The 17,378-nt window shown below is 42.7% G+C and overlaps 1 protein-coding gene across 5 annotated transcripts in view; it reads right to left on the reverse strand.

The window, feature by feature from the left end:
* Positions 1–17,378, reverse strand: part of PLCXD2 (phosphatidylinositol specific phospholipase C X domain containing 2) — a 96,895-nt gene that overhangs the window by 37,507 nt on the left and 42,010 nt on the right. For all 5 annotated transcript variants that reach the window (XR_012664522.1, XR_012664520.1, XR_012664523.1 and 2 more), the window contains exon 5: positions 16,748–17,054. The gene's annotated coding sequence lies outside the window, so the exon portion shown is untranslated. The remainder of the gene's footprint in view (positions 1–16,747; positions 17,055–17,378) is intronic.

Genomic DNA, 17,378 nt, shown 5'->3' on the forward strand with positions numbered 1-17,378 from the left:
ACAAAGTCAAAATGAAAGGTTTTACCTTATCAAAATGACATTATTGAAATGAAATATTTTTATCTTATCAAAACAAATTGATCTGACATTATCAAGAAGAATTGAGACCGTGTAAATGAATCATTCTCTTTTCCCGTAAAATATTTCACTGGAAGAGACACTGTCCCATGAACTATTTCAGTTTTGACACAACTACACTTTTTTGGACAAATCTGCTCCATCAAACTTTTTTCCGTCAGCTGTAGTTGTCACCACAGTTAATGTGCCATCATTAACTTGGTGTTGCTCCAGTGCCGTATTCATAGTTGCCACTTGAGGCCAATGGAGTGGAAGCCAGGTTTGTTTCAGAACCTCAAGCATTGTGAGTTTTGTCCCTTACGCTGTAGCTATGTCTACATTACACAGCTTTTAGTGACTTGACTGCATCGCCAGAGCCGGGCTGCTAGAAGTCACGCAGTGTAGCTGCTGTTCGTTGGCTCTCCTGCCGACAAAAAACTTCTACCCCCTGACGAGCAGCGTTTGTGTTGCTGGCAGGAGCACTCTCCTGCCGACAATGCGCTGTTCACGCTGGCACTTGTTGCTGCAAAACTTTTGTCTTTCAGGGGGTTTCTTTTTTAACACCTCTGAAACACAAAAGTTTTATTGTTCAATTGCCAGTGTAGACATTAGACTATGAGTACAGCTGACTGATGGCTATTGTGTCTGACTAACTATAGCCACAGTCTGATATTCCTAAACCTGTATTATTGTTTCCAAGGAGAAAGCATGTTTCCCCCTCCTTCTGCTCATTTCCTGTGTCCATCTCTCTCAATTTCAAAAATCCCTATAAGGCATTGTCCACATGAAGCTATTCTAGAAAAGCTATTCCACTTTAAATTCACATTCTACCATTAATCTGAACTAACTTTTATGCGTAGACAAGCCCTAATTCCCTTCCCTCAATCTACTTCCCACCCTGTAAGACCCCACACTGTAGCAATCCTCCTTCCATCAGATAATTCCTTCAGATTCATTCCAATTGTTTCTCCCATTGTGGTGCTTTCTGCTGTAGCTCTCTGAGGAGCATACTGATAACTCAATCTGGATTGCTTTCTCTCCAGTGTCATCCTTTGGCTGATATCAAGTGGCACTGATGGGCTGTGGGGATGGAACTGCTCCCATCACTCCATTAGATGGAGGGCATGTAGAAGGATAATAGATACAGGATACCTATTAAGACTGCCTATGATTAGCAGCAGTGCTGCTAGAACAAAACACTGAGACTTGACTTGAAGGGATTTGAACCAGGGCTCAGCAAGGACATTTATGTCCAATGATTTTGTATGAAAGCTTCAGTGTTTTTTTTGCTAATAAATATATTAAATGACAGCAAAGAAGCTTGCATGTTATAAAGGAGCATTGACAACGTATCATACAAAACCTCTGGGCTATAGATGAACACCCTTTCCCATTTTCTCTTAAAACAAATGCTTCAAACATAGCTTCTCATCATAGGTCAAATGTTGAAAGGGAGGCACATTCCACCCCATAAATATTTTAGCTGTTAAGGCACACGTTTATCAGAGGCAGAGAGGCCCTTTGGTCTGCAAGTGCTTTCTCCAAACAAATTCAGAGGAGGAGTGGGTTTGATGGCATGCCTTAAACATTCCAGAAATGAATCCAAGCATTGTCTCACTGCATCTCAATATGTGGGCACAGCCAGGCTGCATGGAGAAAGCCTGGCTAAGTGTCTCCAGATACTGAGAATGTGGGTTGTGCTCACAAACAGAAAAGAGGCAGCACATATGGAGAAACTGAAATTCCAGAGAGCTGGTAACTGAAGTTCACTAAAAGCCCACTGGGATTACAGAGGTGGTTTCATTTCTGATGCACAGTTTGACCCTGTGTGAAGTAATGTATGTGCCACATCCCAGTTGCTTTCCCACCTGTCAGGGTTCCCTCCCTGCTCTGAACTCTAGGGTACAGATGTGGAGACCCATATGAAAGACCCCCTAAAGCTTATTTCTACCAGCTTAGGTTAAAACTTCCCCAAGGCACAAATTCTTTGCCCTTGGATGGTATGCTGCCACCACCAAGTGATTTATCAAAGAATCAGGAAAAGGACCACTTGGCGTTCCTATTCCCCAAAATATCCTCCCAAGCCCTTACACCCCTTTCCTGGGGAGGCTTGAGAACAATATCCTAACCAATTGGTTACAAAGTGGTCACAGACCCAAACCCCTAGGTCTTAGGACAATAGAGAAATTAGTCAGGTTCTTAAAAGAAGGATTTTATTTTTAAAAAAAAAAGGTAAAAATCACCTTTGTATAATCAGGTTGGAAAATAACTTTACAGGGTAACAAAAGATTCAAAAACAGAGCAGAACTTCCTCTAGGCTTAGTTTCAAAGTTACAAAAAAACCCAGGAATAAACCTCCCTCTAGCAAAGGAAAAATTCACAAACAAAACAAAAGATAACCTAACACGCCTTGCCTGGCTTTTACTTACAATTTTTGTGATATGAGAGACTTTTAGGATGGTTTATGGGAGAAGGAGTTTTTGGACCTGATGCTTCTCTGCTTCCCAAGAGAACACACACAACAAAGCCTCCCCACAAGATTTGAAAGTATCTTCTTTCCCCATTGGTCCTTTTGGTCAGGTGCCAACCAGGTTATTTGAGCTTCTTAACTCCTTACAGGTAAGAAGGAATTCTAGGCTACCCTTATCTGTATGGTTATGACACGACCCCTGCAAACATATACACCCCAGAAAGCGTGAGAAGATGTAGAATCGGCCTAAAATGTAAGGTTGTCTCTGGATGGAATGGGTAGTTGGGGGACCAAAAAAAAAAAAAAAAGTGAACTTCACAACAGCAGGAGGAAGCCTTTCAGTACTGGATGCATGATGAAAGTTTTAAAGATGAAAATCCAAGGCTCTTTCAAACTGCACACTTAGGGCATTCTCACCTTCAACCATCCAATGCTCTTATCTAAATCTGACACAGGCTAGAACACATATTTCAAGTTAGCAATTGCTGTGGTGTATGGTGACACCTGTCCTAAGCAGCTACCCATTTGTAATAGCAATTTGCCTTCAGATGACAAAAAGAATAATGGGAGCACCAGACACGCCTAAATTTCATGGCAAAAATTTCCAAAAGCAGTCATTGATTCTACATGCACAACTTAAAATGCCTGGAGTATCATTTTTAGCAAGAGCTGAACCATGCATAATTCAATTTGAAATCATTTAGAACTTCAGATGTTCAGCAACCCCTGAAAATAAAGATGTGGCAAAGTTGGGCACCTAAAATCAGTGGCCACTTCTGAAAATGTCTCATTTGCCTGCCAAAGTCAACATATTAGTAATAGAATCATAGAACTGGAAGGGACCTCGAGAGGTCATCTAGTCCAGTCCCCTGCACACATGGCAAGAGTGGTTAAGCACTGGAATAAATTGCCTAGGGAGGTTGTGGAATCTCCATCACTGGGGATTTTTAAGAGCAGGTTAGACAAACACCTCTCAGGTATGGTCTAGATAATACTTAGTCCTGCCTTGAGTGCTGGGGACTGGACTAGATGACCTCTCGAGGTCTCTTCCAGTTCTGTGATTCTATTACTAATAGGTCTCATTTGCATGCCAAAGTCAAAATAGATATTATACAGAGCTTTTCATCTGTATATCTCAAAGCAATTTATAAAGGAGGCTTAGTACCATTAACAGTCAAAATAATAACATCTTTGTAGTGCTTTATATTTTCAAAAAAATTTGACATATTTGAATTTAAAAAAGTTCATTTCAAAATGAATTTTTCATTTGGTTTCATTTCTGTTCTTGGAAATATGGGTTCTCTGCCCCAACCCTTTATTTGTTTTTCCTCCCCTTCCTTTTTTCAAAGGAAAAGGTGGGGAAATTGTTTTTCCTCACTTTCTCATTTAAAAAATTAACATTTGATTTGCAAAAATTTCAGAGCTCTCTGTGGAAACTCATTGTTTCCCTCAACTTCTATTTTTCAAACTTAAGTTAGCTGTTTACATTTTAAACATTTAAAAAGTAATATGATCAAAGTAACAAGTTAATAATAAAAGCTTGATTATTTGGTTTGTCCAGTCTAGCTTTAAATCTTCCTTTTATATAATTGTATCAGTCTTAGGCCCAAACCTGGTCTCACTGAAGTCAACCAGAGCTTTGCCATTGATGTGAACGGCATAGTCCCCCCGTTTTGATATAATTGCTCTCTGGTTATCTAGTTTGACACAGAAGAGCTGCTGCCTTTCTTAACTTACGAGACATTGGAAAACTGTATGCAACTCTGCCAGAAAAGTGATTCATTTGTTATTAACACAGCCCATATTTAGCAATGTGTCTAAGACATAGAAAGCATTTACTTTCTTCTCAACACAGCTCAACCCCAGTACAGCTGAATCCCCGGGGATGCTGGATTCCATTTTGTATGTCCAAATAAGGGAAAGCAAGAATTTTAAAAATGCAAACCTGGCCTGAAATCCCCCCAGCTCCAAGAAGCTATTTTTAGATTTTGAAAAACCTTTTGTTGTACATATGAGGATGCTGCAAACCTTTGATTTTATTACTCTCCCCTGCATACCCAACCTCCAATATATACTTTAGCATGTGTGTGAATTTTATCCAGTCTATTGGGATAACAGGGATGGGGATAGGGAACAATAATGAAAATTGTAAGATCATACAAATCAGTGGTGCAACCACCGTACTTGTAACTCAGTTACCATGTTGCATTCTGGTCTCCCTATATTAAAAAATAAATAAATAAATAAATAAATTCAGAGGGACTGGTTCACAGGCAGGTGTTGAGTGATTTGAGGCATAGACATCTTTCATATGGAAATAGCTTGAGAAGATTAGGAGTGCTTAGCTTAGAAAAAGAGTCAAATCAGAGGGGGACACGACAAAATGTTTATCAGTTGTGTTATCATAGTACCTAGGCACCCCAGTCATGGACCAGGCCACATTGTGCTAGGAGCTGTACAAACAGAACAAAAAGATGGTCCCTACCCCAGGGGACTAACATCCATTTCAGAATTTTATGCTGCTGCCCATCCTAGTATCTTCAGCGCCTCCATGTAAAAATAAATAGCAATTGCCAAGTTCCTAGTGGTCTCCATGGAGTATCCCTTTTGGGGGTAAAAACTCTGTTTGGGATTGGGCTTTTGATTTTTGAGATTTTATTTCATTCTTTTGGTGTGTGTTTATTGGCTAGAAGGCATGATGGAAGAGAAAGGTTTTGCAGCACTTCCTAAAGACGGTCAGACATTGGATTCACCTGATCTCCTTGGGAAGTTTGTTCCATACCTGGATCCCCTCAACCAAGAGTGGCTTATCCCTAATTCTCAGGCACTTTGTCCTGGGCTCTGTGATCAGCATTGTCCCAGAGGAGCACAGCTGTCGCAGTGGGTCATAGATCAAAATTTGGTCTTTAATGTAGCTGGGGCTTGAGTCATTTATTGCTTTGAAAATTAGAACCAAGTCCTTAAAATGGCATCAGAAACTCCCTGGCAGCCAATGAAGGGACTCCTGAGCACAAGCCTGATATGCTCACAGAGGCCCGAGACATGGATGAAGTGAGCAGCTATATTCTATATGAACTGGAGCCTCTGCATTGCCTCGACGTTCAGCTTTAGACACAGTAAATTGCAGTAATCCAGCCTGATGGCGATGAATGTATTGTGACTGTGCCCACGTCTTCATCTGTGAAGAAGGGACCAAGTTTCCAGCAAGCTGGAGGTGAAAGGCACTTTTAGAAACCAGTGCTACCTGGTGGATCTCACAGCTTCCCACCACTTTCATGGATGGGGGCTATACACTTTCAGTGGGAGAGGGACATAAGGTCTCAACCAATCCTTCAAAGGGTTTCCCCTTTCCAGCCAGCACAACTTGAGTCTTGGGTTCAGTATGAGCCAGCTTTGAGCCACTCTTCATCCAGGATCTAATTTGCTGTACATGTTCTGACATTTTAGTTGTCTCACTTTCTTTCTCTGACTGGTCTCACGTAGTTATTGAAAAGAAGCAGGAATAGTACTGATCCCTGCAGGACCTGGCAGGTGAGGACCTTTGGAGAGAAAGAAAAATTACCCATCTCTGCAATCTCAGTTATGCTGAAAAGGAACAATTGCAGCCATTCTGTAGCATTGGGCCATCCTCTCCTGCTGTGTCCTGGTAGCAGACATGTTAGCCGTACCTTGTGATCCACTTGGTCAATGTGGATGGTACAGGGAAAGAGCATGAGCACTTCTTTTCGCCTCTCAAAATAAAGAACAAGTTCAAGTTCAGTGAAAAAGAAGGGTAACAAATTTAAATATGACAGGGAAACAGTCCTTTCCACATAATGCACAATTAGCCTGTGGAACTGTTTGTCACAAGGTATCATTGAGGCCAAGAGTTTAGAAAGCAGTTGGCTAAGTATATGGACAAATTAGAACATCCAGTGTTACAGGGATTCAAAACCCAAACTGAAAAAACTTCAGCCAAAGCCATGAAAGGAACTACACGTTGCTGCTTCATGGCATACGTTCTAACTAATGGGAGTTAGGAAGAAACTTCCCATGTGTGTTCTCTACGGACTCCTGAATTCTGTGGTCTCCCAAATCCAAACATAGTTTTGGATTTGAATGGTGCCAGTGGCACTATAATGAACACAAGAGCTGCCATTCTGAGTCAGACTATGGTCCGCTTGCCCGGTATCCTGTCTGCAGCAGTGGTCCATTTAGGGGAGTGTATTGAACAAGGCAGTTGATTCAAGGGGAAGATAGAGGTGGATCACTTCAAGCCGAGTTTTGCACCACCTTCCTGAACTTGGGGAGGGTGATGGGGACTCACATTGCTTGTAGTCATTTCCAAACTCCCACTACTTGCTTTGGTGTGGGGTTCCATCTGACAGACTTTGGGGAGGCAGGAATTCATCCAGAAATCATTCCTTTTTCTGTGAAGAAGTGAGAGCAGTGTTGTGTCCTTGCAGCATCAGCACCAAATGTCCTTTCTGGCAGCCTGCAGTCCCTTCTTGAATTGCAAACCCATTGTCCAGTAGGAAGAACTGGCAGCAGGAAATAGGGGCAGGATTTCCTGTTTGCTTTCTGGCCATCCAGGGATTTAGACAAGTAGAGAGGCCAACTTCTCCTGTCTGCCCATCCCCAGACATTCTCAGCTCTGCTGCTGATCTGTGGAGTGGGAGCTGCACAGGGCAGGTTAAAATACATACCTCCGTGCATGGTTTGTGTCCATTTTTAGCCAAAGGCATAGAAAACATGAGTATTTAATGTAAATTAAAATGCGCAAAACTTAGTGTGAAAGGAACAGAACAAGAGGCATCTCCTCCCTTCTGTCCCAAAGCATGTGGATGTGGGGGTGTGTTACTAAAGCTGTGATCAGTGTTTGTTTGAAACTAAACTTGAAACCGCACAAAACTCCCCTGGGTTTTGTTACAAAATTTTGAACTCTCATCAAGGTCATGTGAAGATTCATAAGCAGCCTGGTACAATGTATGCCTTTGTATCAAACCTACATGAAACTTAAGGCTTGAATGAAGTTTTGCTTTGTGATTTTAGGTTTGTGTAAGCCCTAACTCAAAGCAAAACTCAGGGGTTGAATTGAAACAGACATTGCTGTGAAATGGGTTTTACACAGCTTTAGTCATTCCAGCCACTGTTATCTGAGTTGTTCTCTTGGTTTTTGAAATTGGGTTGTCTGGGAAGTAGTAAGTCATGCCAATAAGTCTAGCCCACGACTTAAAATTGCCCTGCGTGGCAATTCTGGTCTATATTTAGATTTGATGTGTGAGAACCAGAAGAATTATAGGGTCCTATCTGTGACCAGCAGGCTCCTCAGCTTCAAAGACCTAAACAGGGTTGTCCCAGGTTACCTGAGGTACCACTTCACCACATGTGATCATGACCTCCCACAGCAGCTGCTTCCTGCATAACAATGCAACTGCTAGTGTAGAGAGAAACCGGCATGGACAGCAGATAGAGCTCTCTCTTCAACTGGCCCAATCTGGAACAGGTAAAGGCAACAGTGACCCTCAGCTCCTTCACAGCAAATTACCAAACCCCTTCTTTGACCTAGATTTCTCATGAGAACACCACAGAACAACATGAATGAACCTCCAAGGAAACCAAACCAAACCCAAAATACAAGAACAACAACAAACCAAACCTAACCCTGCTGGCTGGAGAAAAAGCAGATAAATATATCTTTGTGCACACTTTATAATTTTGGGAGGTGCTCAGATACTACAGTGACACTGGCTATGTCAAAACTTAGAAACAAATAAACCTTTTAAAAACTTGTTATGGCAGAGCCCTAGTCTCGTCGCCCCATGAAGGCCACGAGTGGCAATATTGGTTTATTGGTTTGCAGCCAACAGCTTAAATACGTGTTTAACAGTAAGCAGATGCTTAGGTGCTTCACTGAGTAGGGGTAGGATTAGGTTCCAGTTGAGCATGTGCTGAAGTACCTGAGCATAAAGTGCTTTGACTTTTTGTGAAGTATCACAGTCTGGCAGAGATCTGGTCTTCCTCCAATCACTCATTATATTCAAAAGCAGCGCGACATGCTCTTCAGCCATGTCACCAGGGTGAACCAAAACCCCCAGCACATCCCGCTCTCAAATTCTTCATGGATGCACAAAGGGATGCATGCCCTTATCCAGCTTGGCACCATCCATGGGACTGCCTCAGAGATTAATGGATTCTCAGGACAGAGCCAGAGCTGGAAACTTCATTACATAATGTCTAAGGCAACACCATCAACCATGGTCACTCTGGCTGGCACAATGGCAGCCAATAGACTATGTGTGTTCGATGATGAAGTACTTAGCTAAATCAGAGCCTTGACAAAATTCCCCTCATTAAAACGGCTTATATGCTTGTGCCATCTGTGTTCAACTAGGGCCTAAACACAGAATCCAATCCAGCTCTTAAGTTACCCAGAGTCAGAGAGTGATCAGACGTAGGTTTTTGGTTTGAACATTACAGAGGAGATAGTGTCCAAGGTGAACCTCAATATGTTGGAATTGATGACGTTGCTATGGGCCCCTCTCTACTTTGCACATATTTAATGGAGGCTAGTCATCCCCTATCTCTAGACTTGATTCCCTCTAGCTCCTCCCATTCCTTCTCTGCCATATTAAACCTTCTAGTTTGGAATTTTCACTGGACACTGGGGTAACCTTCCCATTGCTTCCCTTCCCTTGTAGCATAGTCACTATCAGATTCCAGTTCTTAAAAAGAGACAGGGCGTGAGATGAAAGTATCAGTGGAAACCGCTAAAAAAGCATGTAACGTGGGAAAATTCCAACTATATAACATTGTAGTCAAGACACACCAAGAGAAAGGAAATCAGTGAGAGAAACAGGAAAGAAAGAATAGAATAAAACCTAAAGGAGACTGATGTTTAGTTTTATAAAAGGTTTGTTTTTAATGACTTAATGAGCGTTTAGTTGTTCCTGGCAAAGAACAGCTCAGAGCTTTTCTAGCTTTGGATTTGGAGGAGATAATAACCCTCTCTCCAAACCTGTATGCCATGGGATGTTATAGATAGATCACACTTGTTCTCTTTTTGAAAAGCTGACAGGTATACTCATCTGCTTCTGTTTACTGAGCCTCCCAGCTTGCTTGCAGCTTAATCAGTACACACTAGCTGGTTGCAAAACATATATATACACACATTTTTATAGTTTCCAACAAAGCTATGACACTTTCAAAAGAACATTTCTGCAGTTTCAACCCATAAAGAATTTTTTTTTAAAGTTGCAATTGAGAGCTTCCTCATCCAAGTGTGGTCACTTCTGCCAAGTCAACACAAAATATACAATTTACATTTAAGATATTTTGCACCATAGCTTTGGTTTCAGAATTTTAAAATGAAATGCTGGAGGTTGGATTCAAAATAAGAAAACAAAGCACATTTTCATGGTTAGCTTCAAAGATGAAGGAGAATATTACTTTGCATCTTACCTGAAGCTGCCCTACAAAATCATCGGACAGGCATTTTATCAACCACTGAGCAATCTGTTCTCATGGCTTTGGAATGTGCATGAGGGTTGTTGAAATCATTTGTTTGTTCTTACTGCTATATTGAACACTGTAGCACTCTCTTCTGGGATTTGCTGAGATTATGTATAACATTTGTTAGTTTTTCATTCTCAGGATAAATACCACAGTTAAGGAAAAACAAAATTTGAAACAAAGTAGTAATGAATAATGGCATTTACTGAGCTCTCCTAAATGTTTGTAAGGGGAAACTCATTAGTCAAATAAAAATAAAAACACTATATAGCTGGCAAGTGCTGTTATTTATATTCAAACTGCTTTGTGAAGCCTCATCACACCCCTGTGAGGTAAGTACGTACTAAACCCACTTTGAAAATGGCAAACATACAGGTGAAATGACTTGTCCATGACCCCACAGTGAGCCATTGCCAGAGCAGGGATCAGAATCCAAGCTGTCCGGAATCTCTGTGTTCCAACCATTAGATCACATTGACATTCTCCTAACTCTTTTAGGAGGTATACATTCAAGGGCAGGTGAAAGAAAGGATAACCAGCTAGATCTTGTAAATATCTTCTGGACATACTGATAAAATTCAATGAACTGTGTTACACACAGGGTCAGAGTCTCTAATCATAATGACCCTTCCTGGCCTTAACAACTATCCATCAGTCTTTGACTCTAAGGTCATAATACCAACAAGCACAATGGCCCAAATAACAAAGACACTTGTAGTTTCTCTATCTCCCCCAGGTGCTTGTCCAGACAATATGGGAGAAGCTTCAGCCTCTAAGATGCAATCAGCCACCTGTCACCAACCGGCACTTAAATCTCTTAACAAAACACCCATTTCCCAAAGCTGTATTTTTTGAAGATGTATGTTTGGATCCTGTTTCAATTAGTTTTTATCCCCTCTATTTTCCCCTCTAAAAGGTTTTATTGGGGCAGATGTAGCCTCCCTATTCAATGGGTGCACTACACACTAAACACTTCTTAAACATGATTTTAAGTTGTCGTCAAGCGGGACACAAACCACCTACAACAGCAACCTCTGCTCCAGCACCGAAACCCTAATCCTGGCCCATGAGGAGGAGAGGCCTTGGGAGGGAGCCCACTACTCACTCATCCCGCCTTGGCAGCTCCTGCCCGATTGGGCTGGTCCCAACTGCCCGCTCTGGGAGCTGCGACTTGGCACATGGAGTTGAAGCACCACTCAAGTTTGGCACCTTTTGTTTCATGATTTCTGCAGGTGAAACTGAATCCATGAGAAAGCCACCTCTGGGTTTTGTGAACCTTTTCTATCCAATTCAGTGCTTAGAAGTTCTTTGGGTCAATACCTGAGTCCCCAACAGCTGTCTGTCTGCTGAGCTACTCTAGAAAATGGCTAACAATGGGCTCCACTGCACCCTTAGGATCAACACATGAAGGGTACTCTCTCTGCAGAATCGTTCTTCTCCATTCTTAGAAGTGGTCAGACTCTTCTCTCCACACTCATCAGCAAGCTGTCTAGGGGTCTGGATACCTCCACTGGGAACTGGGTGGGAGGAGTATTCATCTTTCCATCCAGGAGCCAAGAGTTGGTCCAGGTGTAACAGAGGGAAAAATCTGAAGAAAACAAGCGTCATGGGGCTAATTTGGATGATGGGAACACTATTACTGATAAGAATGCATGGGACAGGAATAACCCAGTGGAAGGCCAGCTTGAATTAGCAGGGTTTGCAGTCAATAGATATACACACATTATAAATGTATATCCCTTAAACTAAGCACATTGTACTGAAATCATGGAAAACCCATGAGATTGATTTTTTTTTTTTTTTACTGACCCTTTTCTGAACTTCATGAGTTTGTTTTTAATCGGAAAAAGCCTTTCTGCCCATAAGTGGAACAAGTTACTCCATACTGCTCCACACCCTGCCCAGCTTTGACCAGGAGAGAACAGTTTTGATGGTGAGAAGAGAATTCTGTCACAATGGGCTTTATAATCCTTGGCTTCCCTGTTTACCCCAACAACAGGGGTGTCTATTATTATGATTAGCACCATTTGTTAAGTTGCTTAGGCATTAAACACTGACTAAGCAAGCCATTCTGCTTTAGGCTGTTGTATAGGAAGCATTAATTTTTTTTAAATGAGCTCATCTTTTAAAGCTTTATAAACTGTCCCAGCTGATCCACTCCTCAAGTGGAGCAAATCCAAGATGGTGGCTTGATTTCAGCCTTCTAAAACCCTTCAAATATGCTCCACTTAGTGGCCCGGCTGCTTCTAAAGCAATCGCACTGAAGTCAACGTGCGGGTGGCAGGGGGATAGTGAACCTCCCACGTGTAACAGAGGGTGCCTCAATGTTCGAAGACATCCTCAGCTTTTCCAAATTGGGTTCAACCAGGCCTCAAAATTACCATCCAAGGCTCAGTTCCTTGCAAAGCCTTAACCGCTGCTGCTGCCGCTAAGCCAACACGCTTCAAGTGACTCATCACAAGGAGCATTTAAAATGGAGGATGCTTTTTGTTCCCTGTGCCTGCAATCTTGAATAGTGCTTCAGTGTGCAGGCCAGCTAAGGTATGTCCAAACCAGATAAGCTAATAGCCTAGGGTCACAAATGGAATTTAACAAATATCAACTCTTTTTTTTTTTTTTATAACAGATTGGAAGATAATGAAAGTCTGGAATATCTGACCTAGCATTGCTAGCAAACCAAATAAGTGGATGTTTGCCCCTCAGGGAAAGTATACTATGAAGGGAAAAGTTGTTCAGATGCTGCCTTTTCACTCCCAGGTACTTGTAATAAAAGTAGCATGAGTCTTTGCATTTTCTACCGCCACCCCCCTTTTAAACTGAATTTTAGTGCTGGTGAAAGGTGATGGCTTGACATCCCAAGAGACTGAGGTACTCTATCCATAGAAAAGCACAGGGAGCAACAGTGCATATTATGCCCCCAGGTACTCCACCAATGTGCCCCATCTCTAGGAGGAAGCACCTTAACTTCTGTGAAGCTGCAAAATGGCATCTGAAGTGAACAATCAACAAAACCAAAAATTGGGGGTGGGGTAGGGGGGAGAGAGAGAGAGAGAGAATCTGAAAGTCTGTGGATTCAAATGAAATTCACCTATGCTGTGTCCTGACAAGGCTAATTATTTAGTGGGCTGGTAGAAATGCTTTTGGAACTAATAAACCATTTTATCCATTGGTCCTGGACCAGTGAACAATGAAAAAATAATCAGCCTCTGAAAGATTGTCTCAGTCTGGAGGCCAAACATGTAACTGACTTTATTAGAATGTTCCAGGGAATGTGTCCACACATGCCAGCTTCCCCTGAGATGGGAAAACATCAAGAGCAAAGCAATAATGACTGCCACTGGACAAAGGAATAGGTAGACACCTCCTGGCTGGTGCTGAGAGACCATCAGCCAGAAACTAAAGGAAAAGGCTAAAGTCCAGCAATTGCTCTGGAATGGGATTATGAACAAGGAAAACCTCCTTCTAGTAAACTTCCTTCTGTCATATCAGGGACAGAATTAGTTTAAACATTCTAGCAAAAAAGAATTAGGTGGGCTGCCTTTGAATGTCGTACATGGCAATAACTCCCAGCAGACAGCATCTTTAACTTACACCTAGGATGCAACGTTCCCCAGTGTGACAATCAGGGTCCAGGCACCTCAAAAGTTTACTGGACTATAAGGAGGGGAAGAGAAACCCTTAGTTATCCATCTGTAACGGGGTCCCTGCAGGGCCCTCCTGGCTCCTGCCCCCACTGGGCTCAAAAAGTCACATAGAGACCTTCTGGTGCAGTGCTCACCTAATGCTTTTATTTACAGGGTGTGTTCCCACCACCTTTCCACCACACACATAGTCCCCTTCTTACATGTAGTCCACCGGCCCGAGAGAGGGGGCCAGCTATCTCTCTCTGCTTCTCCTCACTGCCTTTCCTCTACTGCAGCATCCCTCTTTCCAGCTCCTTCCCCTGGGGCTCTTATCCAGCCCCAGCCTGATGAGACAGCAGCTGTTCCAACTTCCCCAGTCAGTGCCAGGTGATCTATCCAGCTCCAATTCACCTCCCTTAATTGGAGCTGGAGTGACAGACGGTTGGCTAAGCAGTTTTCTGCTTAGCACCTTGTCACAGCATCACTGAGGGGCAGAGGGGAAAGTACCCTTTGAGCCTGTGAAAGTTGGATTCCCTATTCTGGAGGGCTAGAGATACTATAACCTGATGTAAATAAGAAAAGTTCTTAGGCAAAAGGTTGTCACTTGCTAAGATTAAGTTTTAGTCACTGGCAATAGTTTCTAACCATCAGAAGAGTGAAGTTTTGGAATAGCCTTCCAAGGGAAGCAGTGGGGGCAAAAGACCTATCTGGCTTTAAGATTAAACTCGATAAGTTTATGGAGGAGATGGTATGATGGGATAACATGATTTTGGCAATTAATTAATCTTTAAATATTCATTGTAAATAGTCCCAATGGCCTGTGATGGGATGGTAGATGGGGTGGGATCTGAGTTACTACAGAGAATTCTTTCCGGGGTATCTGGCTGGTGAATCTTGCCCATATGCTCAGGGTTTAGCTGATCACCATATCTGGGGTCAGAGGAAATTTTTCGCCTTCCTTTGTAGCATGGGGCATGGGTCACTTGCTGAAGGATTCTCTGCTCTTTGAAGTCTTTAAACCACGATTTGAGGACTTCAATAGCTCAGACATAGGTGAGAGGTTTTTCGCAAGAGTGGGTGGATGAGATTCTGTGGCCTGTGTTCTGCAGGAGGTCGGACCTTAAAATCTATGAAGAGTGTTCTGGTTTGTTTTGGGGCTTTTTGGTAACCATAACTGTCTCTTTTTCTTTTGCTTATTATCACTTAAATCTCCATGATTTATTAATAATAATAATTTTCATTTATTTATTATTTAACAATAATTATTTGTTTTATTACAAAACCATCTCAGTGCTGTGTCTTAAAATGAAGTGTGAATCTTCAGCTACCCAGCAGTCTGATCAAATCCACACAGACACACCCCTAGAACCCTGAGCAGGGGTATTCTATCTGCTACCCTAGATCCATAAATCTGGAAATCCTGGATGCCTCATCATCTCAGGCATTGGCACCCTGACAGCAGGATTGTCTGGCTATGTACACTCCCTCCTCAGGCCCTATGCTACCAGCACTCCCAGCTTTCTTCGAGAAACCACTGATTTCCTGAGGAAACTATGATCCATCAGTGATCTTCCTGAAAACACCATCCTAGCCACTATGGATGTAGAAGCCCTCTACACCAGCATTCCACACAAAGATGGACTACAAGCCATCAGGAACAGTATGCCCGATAATGTCACGGCAAACCTGGTGGCTGAACTTTGTGACTTTGTCCTCACCCATAACTATTTCAAATTTGGGGACAATGTATACCTTCAAATCAGCGGCACTGCTATGCGTACCCGCATGGCCCTACAGTATGCCAACATTTTTATGGCTGACTTAGAACAACGCTTCCTCAGCTCTCGTCCCCTAACGCCCCTACTCTACTTGTGCTACATTGATGACATCTTCATCATCTGGACCCATGGAAAAGAAGCCCTTGAGGAATTCCACCATGATTTCAACAATTTCCATCCCAACATCAACCTCAGCCTGGTCCAGTCCACACAAGAGATCCACTTCCTGGACACTACAATGCTAATAAACGATGGTCACATAAACACCACCCTATACCAGAAACCTACTGACCGCTATGCCTACCTACATGCCTCCAGCTTTCACCCTGACCACACCACATGATCCATTGTCTACAGCCAAGCCCTACGATACAACCACATTTGCTCCAACCCCTCAGACAGAGGCAAACACCTACAAGATCTCTATCAAACGTTCTTACAACCACAGTACCCACCTGCCGAAGTGAAGAAACAGACTGACAGAGCCAGAAGAGTACCCAGAAGTTACCTACTGCAGGACAGGGCCAACAAAGAAAATAACAGAACGCCACTAGCCATCACCTTCAGCCCCCAACTAAAACCTCTCCAGCGCATCATCAAGGATCTACAACCTATCCTGAAGGATGACCCATCACTCTCACAGATCTTGGGAGACAGGCCAGTCCTTGCTTACGGACAGCCCCCCAACCTGAAGCAAATACTCACCAGCAACCACACACCACACAACAAAAACACTAACCCAGGAACCTATCCTTGCAACAAAACCTGTTGCCAACTGTGTCCACATATCTATTCAGGGGACACCATCATAGGGCCTAATCACATCAGCCACACTATCAGAGGCTCATTCACCTGCGCATCTACCAGTGTGATATATGTCCTCATGTGCCAGCAATGCCCCTCTGCCATGTACATTGGCCAAACTGGACAGTCTCTATGTAAAAGAATAAATGGACACAAATCAGACGTCAGTTATAACAACATTCAAAAACCAGTTGGAGAACACTTCAGTCTCTTTGGTCACTTGATTGCAGACCTAAAAGTGGCAATTCTTCAACAAAAAACTTCAAAAACAGACTCCAAGGAGAGACTGCTGAATTGGAATTAATTTGCAAACTGGATAAAATTAACTTAGGCTTGAATAAAGACTGGGAGTGGATGTGTCATTACACAAAGTAAAACTATTTCCCCTTGTTTATTTCGCCCCCTACTGTTCCTCACAGGTTCTTGTCAACTGCTGGAAATGGCCCATCTTGATTATCACTACAAAACGTTTTCCTCCTCCCCCTCCCCCTCTGGGCTCTCCTGCTGGTAACAGCTCAACTTACCTGATCACTCTTGTTACATTGTGTATTGTAACACCCATTGTTTCATGTTCTCTGTGTATATAAAATCTCCCCACTGTATTTTCTCCTGCATGAATCTGATGAAGTGAGCTATAGCTCACGAAAGCTTATGCTCAAATAAATTTGTTAGTCTCTAAGGTGCCACAAGCACTCCTTTTCTTTTTGATCTAGGCTCTGTCTCATTTGGAGGTAGCAAACTTGGTGATTCTTTGAGTGTCCAGTGAGAGGGACTTGACACTGCAGGGAGATGTCTCTGGGGAACTCGGGAACTTGGTTCACTGATTGTTACCTGCAAGACAAGGTTTGGACTGTAAGTCTCGAAGAGTTTGCTGGCAAGACAGATGAGCAAAACAGATTAGCAGCAGAAAAGCTCTCATCTAGTGAGGCTGAGAGGGGTAACATGGTGGCTCACAATTTTGGGTACCCCAGGCAGGACGTCACACCCAGAGAGGTGTGTTCCATTTGCATACAGAGAAACGGTGTGGCAGTGGAAGACCAGACAGCTAAATATTCCTATACCCCTCATCACCATAGTATCTGAGCATCTGTCAAGCATTAACAAACAATAGTCTGGTAAGCTGGGCAAGTAAGTTATCCCCATTTTGTTTTTAAC

This window comes from Caretta caretta, chromosome 1 (assembly GCF_965140235.1).
Source record: "Caretta caretta isolate rCarCar2 chromosome 1, rCarCar1.hap1, whole genome shotgun sequence".
NCBI classification, from domain to species: Eukaryota; Metazoa; Chordata; order Testudines; family Cheloniidae; genus Caretta; species Caretta caretta.